The sequence below is a fragment of the Pinus tabuliformis genome, chromosome 9 (assembly GCF_031772625.1).
Source record: "Pinus tabuliformis cultivar Carrire ecotype Pingquan chromosome 9, CPIR1, whole genome shotgun sequence".
NCBI classification, from domain to species: Eukaryota; Viridiplantae; Streptophyta; class Pinopsida; order Pinales; family Pinaceae; genus Pinus; species Pinus tabuliformis.
In genome coordinates, this window is record NC_142307.1 from 1,773,971,704 (window position 1) to 1,773,982,028 (window position 10,325).

The following is a 10,325-nucleotide window of genomic DNA, read 5'->3' on the forward strand; positions in this document are numbered from 1 at the left end:
GCCTTGCTGAGGAATATCTATTGGACCTTGTCAACATCCTCCTGAGGGATGGAGTTTATTCCCAGGTTGCCTCCCTGTTCTAGAAACTTTTCCAGCTCTAGGTTCTCCCTTTCCAGGATCTCTTGTAAATCTTGATCCTTTGTACCACTTTAACTTTGAGTCATTTCTTGGTCTTTTTCTATTTCCATGGTACTCAAAGGATCCGTTGTTTTTCATTTTGTTCCTGAGTGTACTCCATGCTGGTCTCTTTTTCTGTCCCTCTTGCTGTCTGATTCTCTGTACTCTCTTTATCCCCTCCATCAGCTTCTTTTTCTCCTAAGATCTCAAAACTGTTGTAACTTCTTTTTTTTCCATTCACATTAGGGTTCTTTTGTGTCTTCCTTCCTCCTCCTTTTCCTTTTCCTCCTACTTTGGTGAAACTTGTCTAGTCTTTTCCTTTATTGGTATTTAGGTTTTCCTCCCTTCTATTGAAAGGATAGTCTCTGGATAGATGCCCATGCTCATGACATTTGTGACCTCTGAACGGGATATGTTCATAGTCAGCTGCTTGTACCCATTCCTCGTCATAGACTTCTAGAATGACCTCATTTGGAAGGGCTCTTGATAGGTCCATCTCCACACATATACGAGCATAGGATGTATATTTTCCCCTTAGAGTTGCCTCTGAAATTTTTAAGAAATGACTTAATTTATTGTCTATAGCTTTTAAAGACTCTGGCATCTAGTAATCTAAAGGTAAGAAGTATAGTCGAACCCATATTGGCACCGAAGTGAAGGTTTCTTGTTCTGGCACAAAGTTCATCGTCCATGGCCTCATATAGAGGCCAGCAGCTGCAAAGAAGTATGGTCCTCCTTCAAAAATTTTGTCTCTGTCTTCCATGTTCATAAACACCATAGTGAAAAAACCTTTGGATCCAAGATGTATATTTAACTCCCCCTTTGGTTTCCAGTTGTATTTTATCCAGGTGTACAACACTTTCTCTGATGGCCAGATTCCCATAAATTTTCATATGATGGCATAGTTAGCCATGTGATCCCTGTGCGCTTGCAGAGCTGGATCATTCAAAATAACCCGAGGTTTTGTTATGGTCTTGGGTTTACAAGGCCCCATTTTAGCTCTATTCTCTGATCCTTGACCTCTATCTTCCTCTTTCTCCTCGTGATAGTCTTCTTCGTGGGCCCCTTGATCTGCATTGATTTTGCTGCCTTCCGCCTTCTGAGTTTCTGTGTTTTTTGCCTTGACCTCCAAGAGCTGTGGAGGTTTGTTCCTTTTCCTCCTCTTCCTCTATTTGCTACTATATTACTTTAGGAGGGAGTGGAACTCCCTCCTCCTTGTGTCTCCATGGAAGCTTGTTGCCCTCTGTCACTTGCTTAGTTGAACCCTATAACCAATGCCACATCTCCCCAATTCATTAGGTTTCACTTCATCGCTAATACATCGCACGAGCCACTATCTTCACATGATATCATTTCAATAATACTCAATTAACACACATCTTATAAATTTAAGTAACTATATTAATCATTCGCCTAAAACCTATTATGATTAATAATAAAAAAATATAAAAATTGCAAATTCAAATCTGATAAACAAATCCCATCCCTTAAAGCTAGTAACTCATATCCTACTTAGATCAATATTCCAAGAATAAAGAGATTCCCCAAAATATTTCTACATTTTTTTTTTAATGTATATTCGTCTCGGTAGGTATGACTATCTCGGACTAATCACTGATGCAGTGCATTTAATATACAATACGAGGGTCCCTGGTCCACCATTGTTTGACATTGAAAGAAAACTATTTTTGTTCAACCATTTTTTGTTTTGTGGGTATGGTTTAAATTTCCTTGTGTTTGTTTTTATATCATTGAATAGTGAATAAAATATCACCCATTAGACTTATTTTAGCCAAAATATTATTCACCCATTAGACTTATTTTAGCCAAAATATTATGTATTTTCAAATTCTATTTTTATTATATTTGTTTATTTATATTTTTAATATTTTTAAAAAAATTACCAAGAGGAAGAAAGGAAGAGTGGGACGCGGTACACTAGAGGTGTAGGGAGCGGGTGAGAGGTATGTAAATGAGCTGAGATGTTTTTCAAGGGAGAAATGAATTTTTTTATAATTATATTTATATTTTATAAGTTATTTTTAATTGATTTTTTTTTCAAATTATTATATATATGGTTTTATTATACATATTAAAGGGTAGATAATAAAATATAGAGGGGAGTGATGGTTGTTTTAAAGGGGATATTATCAAACTTAAAAAACTTGACTTTAAATAGAAAGAATAACAATTATTTCATCTAGTTATTTAAGTTAAATATAAATAATCATTACTAATTTATATTATGCATTTCATTTATTATTATTCTTTATTTTTCAATATTAATTTTTTTAATAAATTCATTTTTATATTAACCTACAAAAGAATAAATAAGTAATTTTACAATTACAATTAATATATTCAAAAAATAAATTTTATAATAGCAATTAATATGTTAAAAAAAATCTCCATCTTTATCAATATTTTGAAAGCTATTATCAATGTATTAGCAAAATATCCGGAAAAAAAAAAAAAAACCTAAAAAAACTCTATCTTTATCAATATTTTGAAAGCTATTATCAACATAATAACAAAATATTTAATAATATTTTATAGTTTTATAATGTTTAATGTGATTTCAGATTTTTTAAATAAAATTGAAGTTTAAATTTTTTAATAAAATTAATAATTAAATTTAACATTTATAATAAAAAAATTATTATTTTTTAATAAAATTAATAAATAAAATTGAAGTTTAATTATTTATTATTTATTAATTTTTTTATTTATTATTTTTTTATAAAATTGAAGTTTATTTTTTTTAATAAAATTAATAATTAAATTTAACATTTATAATAAAAAAATATTTGTTATTTTTTTTACTCAAATTCAATTTCCACAAATAATATATTGAACTTTCAAACACATATTCATTTACACCTTTACACCTTACCTTCTAACACAATAGTAATTACAACAATATGAAAGCGGTCATTTACACCTCACCTAACTCAATAGTAAAGCGTTATTATCAAGACACCTCTATTTTAAAATTATCTTTAAAATTGGTATCAGAGCCAGTAACGTCTAGTTCTTGAGGTTGGTATTCAAATCTTAATACTCATAAAGAATGGAACCTTTCAGAAAGTCTGTTTCTTTCTGAGAGCTTGAAGAAAGAGATTCAAAGGCTAAAGAAAACCCTTTACGGGAAATGTTTGCTACTAGTTCCAGTAGAGTTTTAAATTCTGTTGAATTAGCATAAGAAGAATCCCAGCCTTTGGCCCGATTGGAACTACCCTCTATAGCTCCCTCAGAAGTATATAGTGACTTTTTAGCTTTTCATCTAATAGCTACTACTAGAATAAGCATTAAGGAGTCTGTAAGCCAGATTCAGGAGGATTCAGATAATATACAGACCATATCTCTGTTAAAACACAAAGAAATACACGCAGAAACAAAGAGACTAAAGACAAACTATTTGCATTTAGGATGCATTCGAGTAGGGATTAATGCCTTAACCCACAAAGGCTTAAATACTTTTGTGCTTGCTACTATCAGGGATATGATGCACAATAAGTATACAGATTCCATAATAGGTGGGATTGTTGCTCCTCTCTCTGATGGCCCAGTCTATTTCAACTGTTACCCAAATTTCTCTATTTATACCTTTGATGAAACCATAGACCAGATTCTACAACTCCAAATTCAAACTAATGGTTTTGATATGAAAAAGAAGAGAAATAATATCGCCATCCATACCAAAGGTTGTTTCCGTCACACCAATACCCTTTGGCCAACCATCCACCATACACCCAGCAGAGACTCAAAGTCAAGCATAGTTGTCCTCACAGATGCCAAAAACCAGAAGATTGAGCATCAGACCATCCGTTGGGAAGACTTGACATTTCCAGAACACTGGGTTGTAAATAATCCTAAGCCTCTCATTCCGAAAAATATTACCTCCGCTGATATCACAGAAAACCTATCTTCTGCAGTTATTTCTTTTCCCAAAAGATCTACCATTGACCAGAGACGTATAGAGTTGGCCTGTAAACAATCCAAGTATTACAGAGATCCTTCTACTATAGATACTACTTGTTCTACTTCAACTTGACATAATCCTTTGTATGAATTAGCCCAGCTTCTAAATTATTATTCTTTAGAGGTCAAATGCCCAGATTGTCAAGAACATGTAAATCTGCTTACTCTGGTAGAATCTGACATCCATACAAACCATAATCCCAGGACTGGTATAGCCCCACCCTCCACATCTGTAAAGTCATGCCCAAATCCCAAATGCTCAAACATCCCTTTCTCGCATGAACCGGATGCTGATCATGTGCTCATGATACATGAAATTGTTACTGTAGAAGGAGAACATCCAAGGATGACTGAAATGATGTGTTCAATGAGACCAGCCAAGCCCAGATATGGATTGGGATACCATGAGTAGGCACATGGCCTGATTCCAGATTGCAGATTTTTCCTTGTTCCTTATGACTGCAAAAAGCTTGCAGTAATGGAGATACATAAACTTTTCTCTCTTATGGATGGATGCTTGAAATCCGAGATTAGTTTCCAATGGATGAAAGCTATGTTGTATTGGGATCTATACACTAATACTCAGGCTGATGAGTTTGATCAAAATTATACACCCATAGAGAAGAAGCAGTTTGCTGAAGCTTGGAAGCACTATATGGAGATGAATAACACTTGGATATCTTTCTATTCATGGAAAGATAATATTGCTCCATTAAATGTCTTTACTGGTTCTACCAGTACTACAGCAAGCAAACATGCCTAGACTACATTAGATGGATCCAAGGTTGAAACTCCTACAACCTTTCCTCCTTACAAAGGAATTGTTATAGGGGAAAATCAAAATGCAGCCAAAGCCATCCCACTGGTGCAGAAAGATGACAATGCTTTAGGCATTGATGGCCGCATACAGAAAGCCATTGAACAAATAAATTGGACAAATACTGTAGTAAAAGGCTTAGAAATGAATGTTGCAAAATCAGTAGAATTCAAGGAACAAATTGATACTGTCCAAGTGTCAATTAATGATGTAAATAGGTGTTTGAACAATGTACAGTTTGAATCTAGTATGATTCGTTCTTATGCTAGAGATTCTTTGAATAAAATAGAAGGAGTCAAAGAAAAGTTAGTTGATCATTTGGATACAACTAAACAACTTATAACTGGTTTAACAGACAAAGTCAAAAAGTTGAATCTATCTAAAACTAAGAAACCAGTGCCAAACTCCTTTCTGGTAAAAAGAAGCATAAGAATCCAAGATCATGTAAAATCTGTAGATAAATTTCTAGCATTATTTCCAAAATAAGTAGCCACATCTTCAAATTCAGAGGCTACAAATAAAATCACTATTGCGCCCTTATTTAAGGATGAAGAATCAGATACAGGGAAAGAACAAAAACAACAAGATACACAGATCTTTCCCATAGATGAACCTCTTGAACATAGCTTCACCAGATATCCAACACCTGACATAGAAGGAAAAGGAAAGCTTCCTGAAGCACATTTTTTGCAGATTCCCATAGAGAATGGAATATAGATAGCATGAGTGTTGGCCAAATACGCCAAATGATTGGCATGATGTATGCAGAATATAAACTCATGTGTCTCAGAGGGAAATCTGAAATAGATGCTTGCAGGACTATTATTCAGTGTTTTACAGGAACACTCCTCAGGTGGTGGGAGACAGAATCATCTCTAAAGCTCATAGAAACAATGGAAGCAAAAGCTCTTAAAGATGAGAAAGTAGATGTAATACATAATTATGATGGCTCAGTTATTAGCAATATGATAGGGGCATTAACATCAACGATTCTGGAACATTGGTGCGCAAGTGAAACAAAAATTGCTGATAAAAATGAAGTTATTTTGATGAATCTAAAGTGCCATAAAATATCACAATATGAAAACTTCCATAGAGACTGGATGCAGAGAAGCTATGAGGTAAAAGATTCAAAGAACCTGTTATGGAAACAGGTAGACCTGGCAACCCTACCTTCAAGATTTGTTGATTACATTAGATTGCAAGAAGTCTTCCAATTACCCTTTGAGTCATATACATGGGGAGAGATATATGCTCTCATTACAAAAACATTGGTCAGTTTTTGTACCAGCTCAAAGGTAAATAAGTCTCTGGAAAAGCTTTCCAGACTGCCTGACAAGAAATCCATCTGCAATAAGTGTGGATTAACGTTGGATGATCCTTTGGTAAAACAAAGGAAGGCCAAGAAAAGAGCCAGAAGAGAGTTTAAAGAAACTTTCTACAAAAACCGAAGAAATTATCCAAAGACCAAAAAGAGATATTCAAAGCCAAGGCAAGGCCAAGCCTCCAGAATAAAAAGAGGGTATTATAGATACATTCCCAGAACACATTATTACAATCCCTCTGACATCAACCTGCACACTAATAAGCAGGAAAAATGGAAAAAAATTACTTGTTGGCTATGTGGGAAAACTGGACACACTTCCTCCCGATGTCCAGAGGGTGAAGAGTCAAATATAAAGAAGGGAAAGAAATCCCAAATCTTTGCCCAAAGAAACAAACAAGTAAAACAGGAAGGAAGAAGACCAATTGTGTGCATGAAATGTGGTTCTCATGCTCACAACACAGAACGTTGCCCGAATGGCACAATCGGAGATATAGCTCAGCAAAATAAAATAGAAGAACCTTCTTATGATTCTTTCAGTTCTTCATCTGCAGAAGAACTCCATGCTTATAAGGAAAAATATTCAGACTCTGGTTCTTCAGAATGTTTATGTCCTGAATCTGAAGAATGTGCTTGTCAAATTCAATATAATTTTGATTCTGAATATTTCAGTGAATCTAGTTATGAAGAAGGGGAAAACCTAAACCCCAAAAAGAAAAATTCCTTATGGCCGCAATAGAAGAAGAAGAGTTGAAAATCCTGTCCCAGATCTGTGCCATGGAAGATGGAGAGCTGAAAAACTCCCTGACTGAAGCTTTTATGGATCAGCTCAAAGCTAAAGCTTCAAATAATTCAGGTAAGAAATCTTTATTTGTTGATGCTTCTTTTGAACGCAACACAAAATCATTTTGAAGGCACCAGCAGAAACCTGATAGAGTAAGATCACTTACTCTAGGAGAAGTCAGTCAAGAGATTCATAATCTCAAGACAAAAATTTCTGCAATAAAAACTCAAATTGAAGAAATGAGAAAAGAAAAACATGTTACAAAAGAAGAAGAAGATGATCAGCCATGGAATACTGCCTCATATGGTAGTAACCAAGAAGTTCAAATTGCTGAGGGTATGAAAGATCCAAATTTTGGATTCAGAGATATTAGACTATTAACAATCTCATACCAACAACACCATGTTATGATAAATATCTGCATAAAAGGGAAAATGTTTGAAATGATTGCTCTCATTGACTTGGGAGCAGATATTAACATTCTAAATATGAAAAATATTCCAACAAAATATTGGGTGACTACAGAAAGAGAAGTGGTAGGTTTGGGTAATAAAAAACTCAGATATGAAGTACCCAAAGCATCTGTTTCTTTTGACAACCACTATATTTATTTGAAATTTCCAGTAGCTGACATTCCAGTAGACTGCATACTTGGTAATGAATTTCTTGCAACAGTAGAACCCCATGGGTCACTCAGACTCAGAGGAGGCAAAGCTGGATATTTTATTTCTGTCCCTACTTCCAAAGGGACAAGGAAGAAAATTGAACTTCCATATATCTCAAATCCCAGAATTTCTGCAATGGTACACACTGTGCAAGACCTCGATAGAGCCGAAGCCAGACTAACAGATCTAAAATCAACTTTGAGAGTATAAGAACAGCTTAAATCGCCCCAGGTCAAGACCAGAATTGGAGAATTGAAGAAACAATTAGAATAAGAATGCTGCTCAAAGGAACCTAATGCCTTTTTGCACAGGAAGCAGCATACAGTCGAACTCCCTTACAAGGAAGGTTATGCTGGTAAGCCTTGTAAGAGAAGAGCTATCCAATGAGCCAAGAATACAGAAATCTCTGCGAGAAAGAAATTCAGCAGCTCCTCAGCAGAAGATTGATCAGAGAATCTGACAGTCCTTGGAACTGTTATGGGTTCTATGTGAACAAAAGAGCTGAACAAATCAGAGGTATCCCAAGGTTAGTCATCAATTACAAGCCCCTAAATTCAGTCTTAGCTAATGACACCTATCCAATACCACACAAAGGAGATTTAATCAGAAGGATAGCTGGAGCTAAGATCTTCTCAAAGTTCGACCTGAAATCAGGATTTTGGCAGGTAGCCATTGTTGAAAAAGATAAATTCAAAACTGCCTTCAATATACCAACAAGACATTATGAATGGAACGTCATGCCTTTTGGGCTCAAGAATGCACCATCAAAATTTCAAAAGGTAATGGACAACATTTTCAAGCCATACTTTGACTAGCTAATTGTATATATTGATGATGTATTAATATTTTCGAAGAATATTCAGGAACATTTTAAACATGTAAATATATTTAAGAATTTAGTTAAGCACAATGGTTTGGTGCTTATCAAGAAGAAGATAGAGGTATTTTAGACCACTATCAAATTTTTGGGTCATACAATCTACAATGGGCAGATATCTCTGCAGAAACATGCTTTAGAGTATGCAGACAAATTTCAAGATGTCATATCAGATAAGAACCAACTGCAAAGGTTCTTAGGCTGCCTCAATTGTGTCAGCAATTTTTACCAGGACTGTGCCAGTGACAGAAGGATACTGAACAAAAGACTAAAGAAGAATCCTCCAGAATGGACAGAGACCCATACAAAAGCAGTCCAAAATATCAAAGCAAATTTAAAATCCTTGCCTATCTTGTATGTTGCTGATGATCTTGCTTACAAAATTGTTGAATCATATGCAAGTAATATTGGATGGGTGGAGTCTTGAAGAAAAAAGTTGGAAAGGATGAACAAGTTGTTCAGTTTGCTTCTGGAGTATGGAACCCAGTCGAATTAAATTGCTCCACAATAGAGAAAGAGGTCAACGCAGCATGGAACTGCATCAGTAAGTTTGAAGTTTATCTTATTAATAAACCTTTTTTATTAAGGACTGATGCATCTGCTGTGTAGAAGATGTTAACAAAAGACATCAAGAAAGCTGGAGAAGCCAAGTTTGCCAGATGGCAAGCTTTATTTGCAAACTTTGATTTTCAGGTAGAACATATCAAAGGAAAAGACAACAATCTCCCTGATTTTTTAAGCAGAGAATACATTGAATCAAAAGATCATGTCATGATGATTATCACCAAGTGGGACCAGCACCAGAAACAAGAAGTCTTAAGGACCATCCCGGATGACCAAGACTGGGAAACATATAAAATAAATTGGAGACCCACCTGGTCGCTGAGGAATACTAAGGTCCTAGATGCCCACTTATAGCCTCATACTGGCATTCAACACCTTGTACCCGAAAGGAAAGTGTACCATAAAGGAGGTAAGAGGATTCATGATATGATATGTGACAAGGCAAGACGAGATGCTGACATTGCACAACGAGCATTGGAGAAAAATTTTCATGACATTGCCACAATTTGGTACCATGGTGGACCCAGCACAGGAATTCATGAAAGATATGTCTACATATACAGGACAAGAGATCTCTGGAATGAGCCAAGACATATTAGAAGACAACCTGCTTCTAGATGGCCAAGAAATGATCCCAAGATCATTTTTCTAGACACGGTGTACAATTTTGCAGAATACAAGCAGCTCTGGTGGGATTTCCTGAATGTCGATGATAAGGTAGGAATCCACTACACCAAATAAAATTTCAGTTGCATTGGCCATTATCAAGGATATCAACAATGTAAGTGGCTCAGAGACTGGTGGACTGATTATGGTCTAAGTAGGACCGCAATGGACCCAGTATGGCATGAAAAATATTGTAAGACCCATTGTAATATATGTAATCATCAAAATATAGAATGTATGCATCCTGCCTACAATACTATCAAAGAAATGACAGAAAGAGAATGGACGACCTATAGGTCATCTCCTTATAATAAATCCCTAGAACAATATATGAGAGAACATATGGAGTGGCTTGTATTAACTAAAGTCCAATACCAGATTGTACTAGGGAAACCGACGATTGTCTGCAGGATTTATACAAAATCCTGGGACGAAATGTTGTATAAAAGAGGTAGATTCCCTGATTTAACAGTATTTTGGCGGTTCTCATGGGCTTTCTGATAAAAGTATCCATATTGTAAAAACAAGTA